This window comes from Lolium rigidum, chromosome 3 (genome assembly GCF_022539505.1).
Source record: "Lolium rigidum isolate FL_2022 chromosome 3, APGP_CSIRO_Lrig_0.1, whole genome shotgun sequence".
Classification (NCBI taxonomy): domain Eukaryota; kingdom Viridiplantae; phylum Streptophyta; class Magnoliopsida; order Poales; family Poaceae; genus Lolium; species Lolium rigidum.
The window spans coordinates 329,217,119-329,229,511 of NC_061510.1; the positions used below are offsets into that span (position 1 = coordinate 329,217,119).

The 12,393-nt window shown below is 46.8% G+C and overlaps 1 long non-coding RNA gene across 1 annotated transcript; it reads left to right on the forward strand.

The window, feature by feature from the left end:
- The first annotated feature begins 7,224 nt into the window (after positions 1-7,224).
- Positions 7,225-11,812, forward strand: LOC124703865. The gene is made up of 3 exons (XR_007003356.1): positions 7,225-7,350; positions 8,671-9,312; positions 11,427-11,812. It is a non-coding gene; the product is annotated as an uncharacterized LOC124703865 (long non-coding RNA).
- Positions 11,813-12,393: the final 581 nt, after the last annotated feature.

Sequence of the window (12,393 nt, forward strand, 5' to 3'; positions counted from 1 at the left end):
CTACTTGTTGTTGATGCTATTGAGTGAAACCATTGAACCAAGGTCTATGTTCAGATTGTTATTCATCATCATATCACCTCTGATCATGTTCCATATGATGTCTCGTGAGTAGTTCGTTTAGTTCTTGAGGACATGGGTGAAGTCTAATTGTTAGTAGTGAACTATGGTTGAGTAATATTCAATGTTATGATATTTAAGTTGTGGTGTTATTCTTCTAGTGGTGTCGTGTGAACGTCAACTACACGACACTTCACCATTTATGGGCCTAGGGGAATGCATCTTGTACTCGTTTGCCAATTGCGGGGTTGCCGGAGTGACGAAACCTAAACCCCCGTTGGTATATCGATGCGAGGAGGGATCGCGAGGATCTCGAGTTTAAGGCTGTGGTTAGATTTATCTTAATTACTTTCTTGTAGTTGCGGATGCTTGCAAGGGGTATAATCACAAGTATGTATTAGTCCTAGGAAGGGCGGTACATTAGCATAGGTTCACCCACACAACACTTATCAAAACAATGAAGATTAATCAAGCTGTATGTAGCGAAAGCACTAGACTAAAATCCCGTGTGTCCTCGAGAACGTTTGGTCATTATAAGTAAACAAACCGGCTTGTCCTTTGTGCTAAAAAGGATTGGGCCACTCGCTGCAATTATTTCTCTCGCATTTTACTTACTCGTACTTTATTCATCTGTTACATCAAAACCCCCTGAATACTTGTCTGTGAGCATTTACAGTGAATCCTTCATCAAAACTGCCTGTCAACACCTTCTGCTCCTCGTTGGGATCGACATTCTTACTTATCGAAGATACTACGATACACCCCCTATACTTGTGGGTCATCAGCTTCCATGGAGGACTTCAATGAATTGAAGTCTTCCACGGAGACCGTCTTGGCGGCCCCTTCCGAGGGCTCCTCGTCTGGCATACTCTTAGGCGGTTAAGCCCGAAATAAGAGCCGAGGCTCTGATACCAATTGAAAGGATCGTATGCCCTACCTAGAGGGGGGGGTGTGAATAGGTGCTAACCAATTTTTAGTTCTTTTTCAATTTAGGCTTGACAGAAAAGGTAAATTCTCTAGATATGCAACTAAGTGAATTTACCTATATGACAAGGATATCAACTAAGCAAGGTATAGCTACGCAATAGGAGATAGAGTGGGATAGAGGTAAACGAGAGTGGAGCACGCGATGACACGGAGATGATTCCCGTAGTTCCCTTCCTTTGCAAGAAGGTACGTCTACGTTTGGAGGAGTGTGGTTGCTACGCAAGCCAAACCAACGGCCACGAAGGCTTCACTCGGATCTCCTGTGAGCAACGCCACGAAGGCCTAGCCCACTTCCACTAAGGGATTTCCTCGAGGCGGAAACCGGGCCTTTACAAAGTTCTTGGGGCACACATCCACAACCAAATTGGAGGCTCCCAAATCTGTAACAATACAACAATCAACAACAACACATCAACAACAAATCAACTCGGGAACCAAATAGGAACACTAGCATGAGATCCCTCCAACAAGAGAGGGGGAAATGAAGAACGCTTCGGTGAGGATGTAGATCGGTGTCTTCTCCTTCGAATCTCCAAAGATCAAGAGCTTTGGTTGGGGGAGGAAGGAGATCTTGCAAATCTTGTGTTTCTTGAGGTGGCTCTAATGGAGGTGGCTTGATAGATTTGTTGTATAATGATTGAGCAAGCAACCAAGGTAGAAGAAGGGGGGTATTTATACCTCCCCTCAAAATGAGCCGTTGCAGCTTCCGGGGGGCCGGATAATCCGGCCTAAGTAAGGGCCGGATAATCCGCCCCCGGATAATCCGGCCTTCGAGACAAAACCGTGACATTATCCGGCCAAATGTCCGGCCCCATGCCGGACTTGATTTTCTTCCGAGTCCTTAGCCAAAATCGAGGGGCCGGATATTTCCAAAATATCCGGCCCGGATATTCCGGCCACGGTACAATACGGGACAATATCCGGGCAAAAATCCGGCCCCTATCTTGCGCTGCTTTTCCTCGAGACTTAGCCAAAAACGGGGGCCGGATATTTCAACAATATCCGGCCCGGATTATCCGGCCCGGCCAACTTTTTCGGATAACTTTTGACAGACGATCAAATCCAACACACATGAATAAATCTCTATGTAATCCCTGTACCACTTAACCAAACATTAGTGTATCACATATATTGACATCAAACATACAAAACATAATGTGAGAGATGTTCTTTCAGAGTGGCTCTTGGCCTGATGTCTCCCAAACGTTCATGCCAGCCGTTGAAATCTCGGCTGAATCATCTGCGTGGACGACCTCTACTTCATCTCCATCCCACTGTATTAAGCATTGGTGCATCGTGGATGGAATGCAACCGTTGGCGTGGATCCAATCTCTTCCTAGTAGGACAGCATAGGTGCTCTTGCTGTCGACAATAAAGAACGTCGTAGGGATGGTTTTCCTTCCTACGGTCAGATCCACGTTCAGAACACCTTGTGCGTCAGATGCTTGGCCGTTGAAATCGCTCAGTGTCACGTTGGTCTTGATCAGATCTGAACTAGAGCGTCCCAACCGACGTAGCATGGAGTATGGCATAATGTTGATCTGCCGCTCCGGTGTCCACCGAGCATCTTGTTGACGAGCTGCCCATTGATATAGCCTCGCAAGTACGGGGCCTTCGGATGCTCGTAGCTTCTTTCTCGTGGCTTCTCAAAGATAACCGGCCGTGGGCCGCGATCAAGTTGTGCCACAGGTGCTTCGTCTAATCCCCGAGCACTAAACTCCGTCGGCGGGATGAACACCATGTTTGTGCCGGCCGATGTTTCATCATCGGCTTTCTTTTGTCCGGGGCGCCACTCTTTCCTTTGTGGCCGACCTTCTTCGTCCGGGGTTCGCTGAATTTTAGCGGCCAGATCAGGCCGCGCCTTCCTCAACGTGTGCGGTACAACCTTTCGGCTTCCTCCAAACCACGTAGTCGCTGAACCCTACGCTTTTGGGAACGGCTGAGTCCATCAGGGCACCACCTTGGCCGGTGGTACTTATCTTCTTCTTCATCGTCTTCTAGTTCCTCGAGATCTTCTACCCGAGAGGACTCAGCGTGCTTGTTCCGAGGCGGGAGAGGCCCTAGACGTTTGAACACGGACACGTTAGCTGCATCCTTCTTCTTCGTCTACATTCGGGCGGTTGCCGATTGTAGGCAATCGGCTCATTCCTGAATCCCAGCAGTGTCTGAAGAAGGGACAGTCCCAGTGCCTATCCACGTCGTCTTGCTCTCTCGATTTTTCCTTGGCGTGGCGCTCATATCTTTCCTCGTCGCGATCATGCCGATGGTGTCTCCTGGCGTCCCTAGCCAGACGATCTCTTTCATCATCGTCGTTGTATCGTCGGCGTTGGTCGTATTGACTCACATATTTGTTGAGGAGGTGATCAGAGAGAGATCGCTGATATCTCACATTCCTCACTTCTCCCTCTGTGATGTAGCGCTTGCCATCGTGACGGAGCCGATCGCGTGGAACGACTTCCTCTGTGTCCTTGCTATGAGAGCAGCTGCCCTCGTCTCCGTCCTTACCGCAGTGGTGCCCAGGCCCTACCATGTTGATGTTGAACGAGAATCCTGGTCGGCACCCTCCGGGGTAAGTGCACTCCACCATGTTAACGGCGGGGAAGGGGTGTGTGTTGACCTTCATGGCGTACCGGCTGAAAATTAGACGCCCTTGTTCTATCGCCATTTGGACCTCGCGACGCCACACCCTGCAGTCGTTGGTGGCATGGGTGAACGTGTTATGCCACTTGCAGTATGGCTTTCCGTTCAGCTCCTGCACCGTGGGGATCTTGTGGCCTTCGGGTAACTTTAGCTGCTTCTCCTTGAGTAAGAGGTCGAAAATTTACTCAGCTTTGGTCACGTCGAAGTCAAACCCTCTCGGAGGACCTTGTGACTTGACCCACTTACAGGACACGGGGCTTGCCCCCCGAGTCCATTCAGCCACTGCTACCTCTTGATCTCCCGCAGAGCCTTCATCTTCATCTGCTTCAACCAGGACCACCGCACGCTTGAATTTATCCTGGTATACATCTGGGTGGCGCTTGTTCATATGCCGACGGTTTCGCACCATGTGCGCCGGTGAAGGGTAGTCACGCTGGGAGGCCACGTCCTTGATCGGTGATGCGAGACCCACCACTCGCCAACTCGGTCGCTTCTTTTCGGTCACATGAGCCGATTAGCATCGGTTCCTAACGATCTGAAGCGCTGGACATATTCGACACCTGTTTCTCCGCGCTTACGTCGTACTTGTGCTAGATCGGCAATGCCAGCCTCGGAAGCCTCCGAGTGATACCGTATGTGGAACTGCTCTTCCAACCGCTTCCAAGTCCGGATTGAGTCCGGCGGCGGCGATGTGTACCACCCGAAAGCCGATCCCGTGAGGGACCGTGCGAAGAACCTCACACGCAGCTCATCCGATGCTGAGATCGTGCCCAGCTGTGCCAAATATCGGCTCACATGCTCGATGGAGCTGGAACCATCTGATCCATTAAACTTGGAGAAATCAGGGAGCCGATATTTGGGTGGTAGCGGGATCAACTCATACTCGTTGGGGTACGGCTTGGAATAGCCGATTGTCCTCATTTTCGGCACCATGCCGAACTGGTCTTTCAGGATTGCACTGATTTGATCCGCGGTGATGGCTGCAGGCGTCGAACTCTGAAGATTCGCCGGAGTGGCATACTTAGCCAGCCATGCTTGCTTTTCCAGCTCTGAGCCAACTGCAAGAGCTGAGCTCTGGAGGTTTGTCGGAGTGGCATACTTAGCTAGCCACGTCTGTTTCTCAAGATCTGTCCCCGAAGTTCCTCCTGCCGTTCCAGAAGTCCCTGCTGTTGCAGTCTGGTTTGTGAGTGCCCGATTCGTGCGGTCGGCACGTATGTGCACGTGTATCCGTGAGGGATCTCCTTAGGCGCCTCATGCAAGAACCGGTAGTCACTAGGGTCACCACCGATCTTGTAGACGACGTATGCCGGTGAACTCGGCACTTCTGGTGCTGCCAACGCGAATGGCAGCGGTGGACGGGACTGGAGTGGCATCTCTCCTTGGTGAGTCCCTAGAGCTGGTCCTGGCGGAGAGTATTGATGCCTCATGATTTCCTGGATCACCCGAAGAGCGACACGCTCCAAAGTGTTCATCAGGCTCTCAGAATGGCGGTGCAGCGAATGAGCTACCATGAAATTAATCTCCTGACGCAGGGACCTGGTGCGTTCTTCTGACGGGGCGGACAGGTCCACTCCATCGAGCGCGCCTTCAGGTGAGAACCCTTTCCACCTGATGCCATGTGAGCGGGTTCTGTGAAAAGAGCCGATGAGGTCGGCTTCGAGGACCGCTTTGACCTCGTCATACTTCTTCTTGAGCTCCTCGGTTAGATCCTCGTACGTGACTAGAGTGCCTTCCGCCATCTCAGATGTAGATGGCGATGCGGTTGATGTCGAAGATTGTCCCACCGGGCGTGCCAGAATGTGTTGCGGTCAGAAATCCACCGGCGAGCGGCGACGGCAACACGGTAGAGCCGGGAGGCTCCCAGGACTGCGGGCTGGTCCTGGTCCCTCCGAGCGACGGCCCGCAAAGACTCGGCACGCACGTCCGATGCTAGTGCAAGGGCGTGCCACCGACCTATACCCGGTCGGAAGGTGTTGGATTTGCCTCGCTTAGTTTCCTGCATGGCATACACGTAAACATTAAATACGAGCCTCGATCGGCTCTCAGGTTGTCCTGTGAATCGGCTCAAAGAGCCGATCCACCCATGATCCGTACGAGGTGTACGAAGATATGGTGGTCCTGCTTGATCAAAATAAAGCTAAAACGACCTACTACGATTTAGGGTTTTCACCGCATAATCGGAACATCCTACTCGTGATTGAGCCTGGCGGCCACGCACGGCGATCGTAAATCGACCCTAGACAAGGCCTAAAAACCAACACGGAGTTGATCCCCGGAACATCCTGTCTAGGGCTAGCAAACTACACCCTACGCGCCACTGGATCCTTCAACCCGTTTGTAAGGCCTAACTATGCAGATATTAAACTAATCCTTGAAGAACAAGGAGCAATCATGACGGATCGGATCTACTAAATAATGATCAAGCGGGGTGCCGCCCTTACACCTAAGATAGGCGTAAGGGCGGCTAGATATCTAAGGGTTGCACGACGAAAGCATATGATACTATGAAACAATGCTAACCCTAACACATCTATGATAACTACGTTGCTCGCCATCAACAAGGCTTCGAGCACGAGCAACGCATGAACAGACGAATAAACTTGTATCGCCTAGATCGCAATGATGCTTACCCGGAAGAAACCCTCGAGACAAGGGAGTTGGCGATGCGCCTAGATTGGTTTGTGGTGAACGTGATTGTTGTTTATTTCATAAACCCTAGATACATATTTATAGTCCGTAGACTTTCTAACGTGGGAATAATCCCAACCGGGCACGAGCCAAACTCTATCTAAACGACACGTATCCTACTATGTTACAGATACACGGGCAAACTAGCCCAAACTTTGTATGCAAGGCCGATTCCTGTATTTCTTCTATGTATATTCTTCAAGCCCATCTCCAATCGCGGCCCACCTCTGATCCGGTCAAATTCTGGTGATAACAATGGTCTCCTACGGAGAGCCACCGCAGGGGTGTATCAACATGTATGGCGCAGTAAGTCCGCGTTGTCAACGGATAGGCGATGACTTGTTGACTCCCTCGACACTATTTTGTATTCTCTTGATGAATTTTGACCATCCTAGCTTTTGGTTTGTGCACCTATGTATATTTGCTTCCAACTATGTTGATCGAGCCTTGTCTTGCAATGTCTAAGGGTCTGTTTGGTCCGCAGGGTTTCGAAATTGCAGGAATAGGAAAACACATGAGGATTGGCATGACACATGAATTTCCATGTGGTAAGATATAAGAAAAGAAGATTCCATGGAATTCTCTACAACATATAATGCTGTTGTAATCGCTGGCTTCTCAGCGACTTGACGGTGCGCATAGCCCGTGTGGGGCCAGCTGCCGACCACTCTCCTTTTCTTTGTGCCTTCCAGAAAAAAGAAAAGGTTGTTCATATGGCGTAGGGCCATCGCCGCCGCAGCCCCCCCCCCACCCCAAGCCAGCCGCCGCAGCCCACCCCCGACCCCAAGCCAGCCGTTGCCGCCGCTGCCCACCTCCCTGCGCCGGCCGCCGAGCTCCTCCCCGCCTACTCTGCTCCCTCTCGGAAGAGATCGCCCGCGGCCGGCTGCGGCGTCGCACCGGAGAAAGATCCAGCCGCTGACGAGCCCTCTTCGCCGTCCGTCGCCTGCCGCTGAACTGGGCTGGTTTTCGGGTCTGCAGGTCAGTGTTCCTTCCTCCCAAGCCCACTTCTCTGGTTCTTCTTCTTCTTGGTCAGAGCTCCTTTTATGCCGGCGTCAATGCCTGTTGCCTGCTGCTGGTTGTGGGCCAGGGGCGCCTCTGCACGTCTAAACTGGGCGGCGATGAGGAGGCCCGACCCTCGGTGCAGACGCTGCCTCCGACCGGTGGCTGCGTCAGACCTCGCGTCGCGAGTCCAGCCCTCCCGTCCGCACCGCGCGCCACAGGCATGAGTGCCCTGTTCGGGCAGCCGCTGCGCCCGCGTCGGTGGCGGATGCGGCGAGCTTCCGATCGAGGGTTCCGGCGAAAGCCAAGCCGTTGATTTGAGCCGCCCCGTCATGGATTCGTCCACTTTGTTTGTGCCATGTTTCGATTTGGTACCCCTACTGCCCTCTCTCTCTCTCTCTGTGTAGTCTGAGCTTCTGTGTTTGGGCGAACTCTAACTAGACAGAGGGTTTGGCTGGTCGACGGTTCCAGATCCTGCCTCCGACGAGCAAGTTTGGCACTGGGAACCCTACGAGTAGAGTGGGGATGGTGCGAGTGTAGTGTTGTGTACTACAACCTTCAGAAATCCTGGAGACTTGGTGGTGATCGTTGGCTGTTTATAGTTTATAAAACAATTTTTTTGCTTCCATGTGCTAATTAATAAAACATTACACCATATTATGTATAGTTTATAATACTTTTTTTTGCTTGCAAACAAGTTTATTGAAATTTTTGTGGAAGGATATAAACTGCCTTTTGCTTGCATGTAGAGCACTTTGGTGATGAATTATCTATGCCTCAGTTCACTAGCAGTTAGTTACTATTCTCCTTATGGTATGGATGCTAGGCAGCAGCTCTCCTCCTCTTGGCCCCTGATATCTTCATCATGCTCAATGAGATGTTCTCGAAAAAGATTTAGCCTGTGTTCTGTTTTTCCAATAACAGATCGGCTTGGCTATGTATATAATATATGTTCATTAAGATTCTGGAGAGAAGGTTACTGCAACGCAATCCCTTAAAATGCATTTAATTGTATTTGTTATGAACTGAATAACTAATGTATCATGTATCGTCTACTCAGTTACAACCATTTTATTTCTTATTGATGTTTGGATGAAATAATTCATTTGCATGAGATTATAATTTATGCCTGCCAATCAGAAATTTGAACTAAGGTGCTAGCTCTAGATCTAACTGTAATGTTGCTGATCTCGAATGTGTAACACAAAGTCAAAAGAATATGTGACGGCAGATTCAATCCATTTTCGTGAAACGTTTCAGTTGCTTACTCTTGATATCTTATTGCTGTATTCTATGCAGAATGACAAGATGGAGCTTCTGAAACCAGGATCGCTTCAGCATCTTGGAGAAAAATAGAAAATATGCTTGATTTCTTACTGCATGCTGCTTCATCACCAAAATTTATGAAAGATGCGCAACAGGCAAAGCAAGAGAGCACAGAAGCGAACAAAGCTATTTTCTTTGATGTTCTGGTATATATAATGATTAAATCATCTTTGTTTGCTGTCTTTCAAATATTATGGCTGTACCATGCATTATGTTTTTCTCATCAAGCTAAGTAAGCACACATGTAGCTTCCACATTTTGACATTTTCCTAAGGAAAATAGATCTTTACACTTGGTCTGCATATTCTCCATCTATTGCTATAACTTCTCCAATCATGTGTCTGTTCTCCTGATGTTGGAGGAGGACAAGAATATTTGCTCTTTGTTTGGTGTAGCAAGTCAACGTCCTCCACTTCCTCCTCTAGGAAAGGGTCCTGGCTCCGCCAAGCTCGGCCACGCCGCCACCAGCGGCACCGCATCTCAGGAAAGGGTCAAGTCGAGCTCTCCCGTGCCGCCAACAACAAAAACAGGTTTATGTGCGCCCTCGGCGACAATCATACGGTCACCCTCTGCCGCTGCGTTGGAACCAAACCCCGACTGTCCACAACCGCCTAGGTATGGATATCTATCTCGTGGCCACGTTTATCCTTCAGTGCCATCTGCGTGTGGTTCAGGCGATGTGTTGTCCTGCCATGTGAATGCCACATCAAAGGAGGTGCACTACCTTGGCAAGGCCAGGATTCATGTTAAGAAATTTATGTACCAGTTTATAATGTCAGTACTATATCTACCAAAATTGCTCTTTGTCTATTCTTCAAAAATTTCAATCATATGGACCTCTGATAATTAAAGTCGTGGTAATGTTGAAAGATGAAAGACATACATCTGTATTAACAAGAAAACCATATGAAGTGGGAAAAATATGTACTAAATACCTTGGAATTTGAGTAATGGTTGTTATAATTGCTAATTGATTTTTAAAAGATTAAAGAGATACATATGAAAGAAACCGTATGTACTAAAGGGCCTGGGATAGTTGTTAATTTATATACCGTACTACTTAGCCATATTTCCAGATAACCTTTAGGCGCCAATGATTAAATCTGCAGATTATAGTATCTTTATTTACTATGACACATCTTCAATCAAATAGTTTCAGTGTATTGGATTATTGGCGGCATCAGTTAGTTATGTTTCTTAAGCATTGTATTGATTCCTGCACCTTGGTTTGACCTACAGGTTGGTCTGATTTTGTTTTATTTTTGTTATATAGTTGTCTCGCCATAGAGGTAATGCAGATCTAGGGTATATTTAGGTGAATGCAGGTTTTAGCATTTGATTGCCTAGACATATGTGTGCTTTGATTATCTAATGTTCGATATTTGTGATGGAAGATTATTGTGAATTTCCTATAGGCAATAAGTAGGCCTTGGCGGAGCTAAAAACTAAATAATGATGCACAATACTGATCGAACTTCATCGACCACAATGGCATTTAGGATAGTACAAATAGTTGCTTTGTGTGATTATCGTTATGTGTCATTAACTAACTTTAGGTTTCTACCGCTGTGATCAATCTTGGCCATCCACTTCGGCTTGTGAGATGGTTTGCTCTATATCGTTAACTCCCTCGATTCTCTTACTTGACTCTGGGTTCTACAGTGTGTTGGGCCCATTTTTAGTGACATAAATCAAAGAATTAAAAGGTAAAATTTGAAGAAAAATAGTGATAAGCAAGTACCATATTTGGTAGTTGTTGTGGTAGTGAATTTGGTCCTGCTTTGATTATGTCAATGTGTTTAGACTGTTACTAAATTGTTAAAATGATTCAAGCTATATTATTTATCTTGATTTGAGCAACCAACCGAGTGAACCTGGTTGATTAATGAAGTTAAATTAATTAGATCTAGCTAGCAACTCAATAAATGTTATCATTGGGCTAAAGGAGTGATTTTTTTTTTTACTTTTTAAAGTATGTGTGAATAGTCCGAGCTTTCCTGAATCTCTGAGGCCTACACTGCACATACATTACCCAGAAGCTTAGAACTATCCCTGGAAGCAATACTAGAAAAGAGTTAATGGAAGCAATACTACCCAGTTTGCATAGTGCCCAAAGTCACAATAAGAACCCAGTACTTCTCCTTTGCTTTAGGTTGTAGAAATGTCCAAGTATTTAAAGGTATTACTTGAAATTGCTTTCTAGCTCATGGTATTTATGGTGCATCAATTCTCTTGCACTTTGACTATCACCATGCTTAGCCCATCTGAGTGATGGTGATTTTGTCATGCAAACACTGGCATAAACAGATAAATGGGTAGCTCCAAGTGGCTATGTGTATCCATAAGACCATAACTTCATAACATACAATGCTTGCAGAGGTTTCATTAAAGGTTGCTGGTAAAAGGAAAGCAGGAACTCTGTGGTCTGACATTTTACATTGAGCAAACCACCCCTGGTTTATGTTTGACATCAATAGCTCAAAATATAGCAGGCCAAATTCAGTTTACAACACTCATGTTAGAATACAAAAGTACATACTTTGCTCCTGATTGAGGTGCAAATTCACCTGAATCAGTTATGTATTTGATTTTTTCCTTTGGAAACAAACATTCTGCAGTAAGACTTTCTATTATGTTCCTGTGCAACCTCCACTATTATTTTCTTTATTTTCTGTTGTTCTGCCAACTGAAAACCAGGTTTAAACTGTCTTTTTGCCGATGTTCTCCAGTCCATCTACGTTGGTGGCAGAGGCGGTACTAGAGGTGTTCTCCAGTCCATCTACTCCATGGCTAACTGTCCTCCCTGCCACCAGGGCGAAAACCACTCGGGTCTGCGAGCACGAAGAACCCCAATGAGAATACATTGAAGGACCTTGGAACTGGAGGTTGTTCAACGTATTTTGTTCTATTCTTGACCAGTAGAAAAACTAAAGTAGCACAACTACACTTAGTTCTAAGTTTTGTTGTACAAATTGACTCTTTTTAGGATGACCAAATTTCTCCCGTGTTTATTGTTATACATATTGATTGTTGATACTCTCGGTCAGGGATCTTGCAATTTTTGTTCATTGGCATATTTATCAAGTTAGCTGGCTCCCTCTCAGGGAAGTTAAAATTGATTTTGAGTGGTCTACTAACACCCTATGGTACAAGGTGTTTCCTTTGAGGCCATAGTGTGTTACCAGTTTTGTTTATCACATGACCTATGAAAATCCATTACCATTTTGCCCCTCTTTTGTCAACAACGCGTTACACCTGCAGTTGTTGAGAAGATCGAAATGACTGCGATGCTACCACGGCAGCCACATTATGTCAGGATGAAATGCAGGCGGCGCGGCGAAGCGCGCCTTTCATCTAGTTGAATGCAAAGTAGCCCATAGAAATTTTTCTATGATTTTCAATCCAACGAATCAAACAAGCTCGAAAATTCATTAGCGATATATAGAATCCTCCCAAATCCATACGATTCTTTCTTTTGAACCAATCATGCCTTACATATATATTTTGAACTGTTAAAATAAACTGCTTTGGTGACAGTATATAGTACTCCCTCCGTCTATAAATAGATGTCTCAACTTTGTCAAAATTTGAATGTATCTAGACCTATTTTAGTATCTAGATACATTCAAATTTGTCCTAAGTTGAGACACTTTTATAGACGGAGGTTAGTAGTAGTAATATAAAATCAGTGTAGTC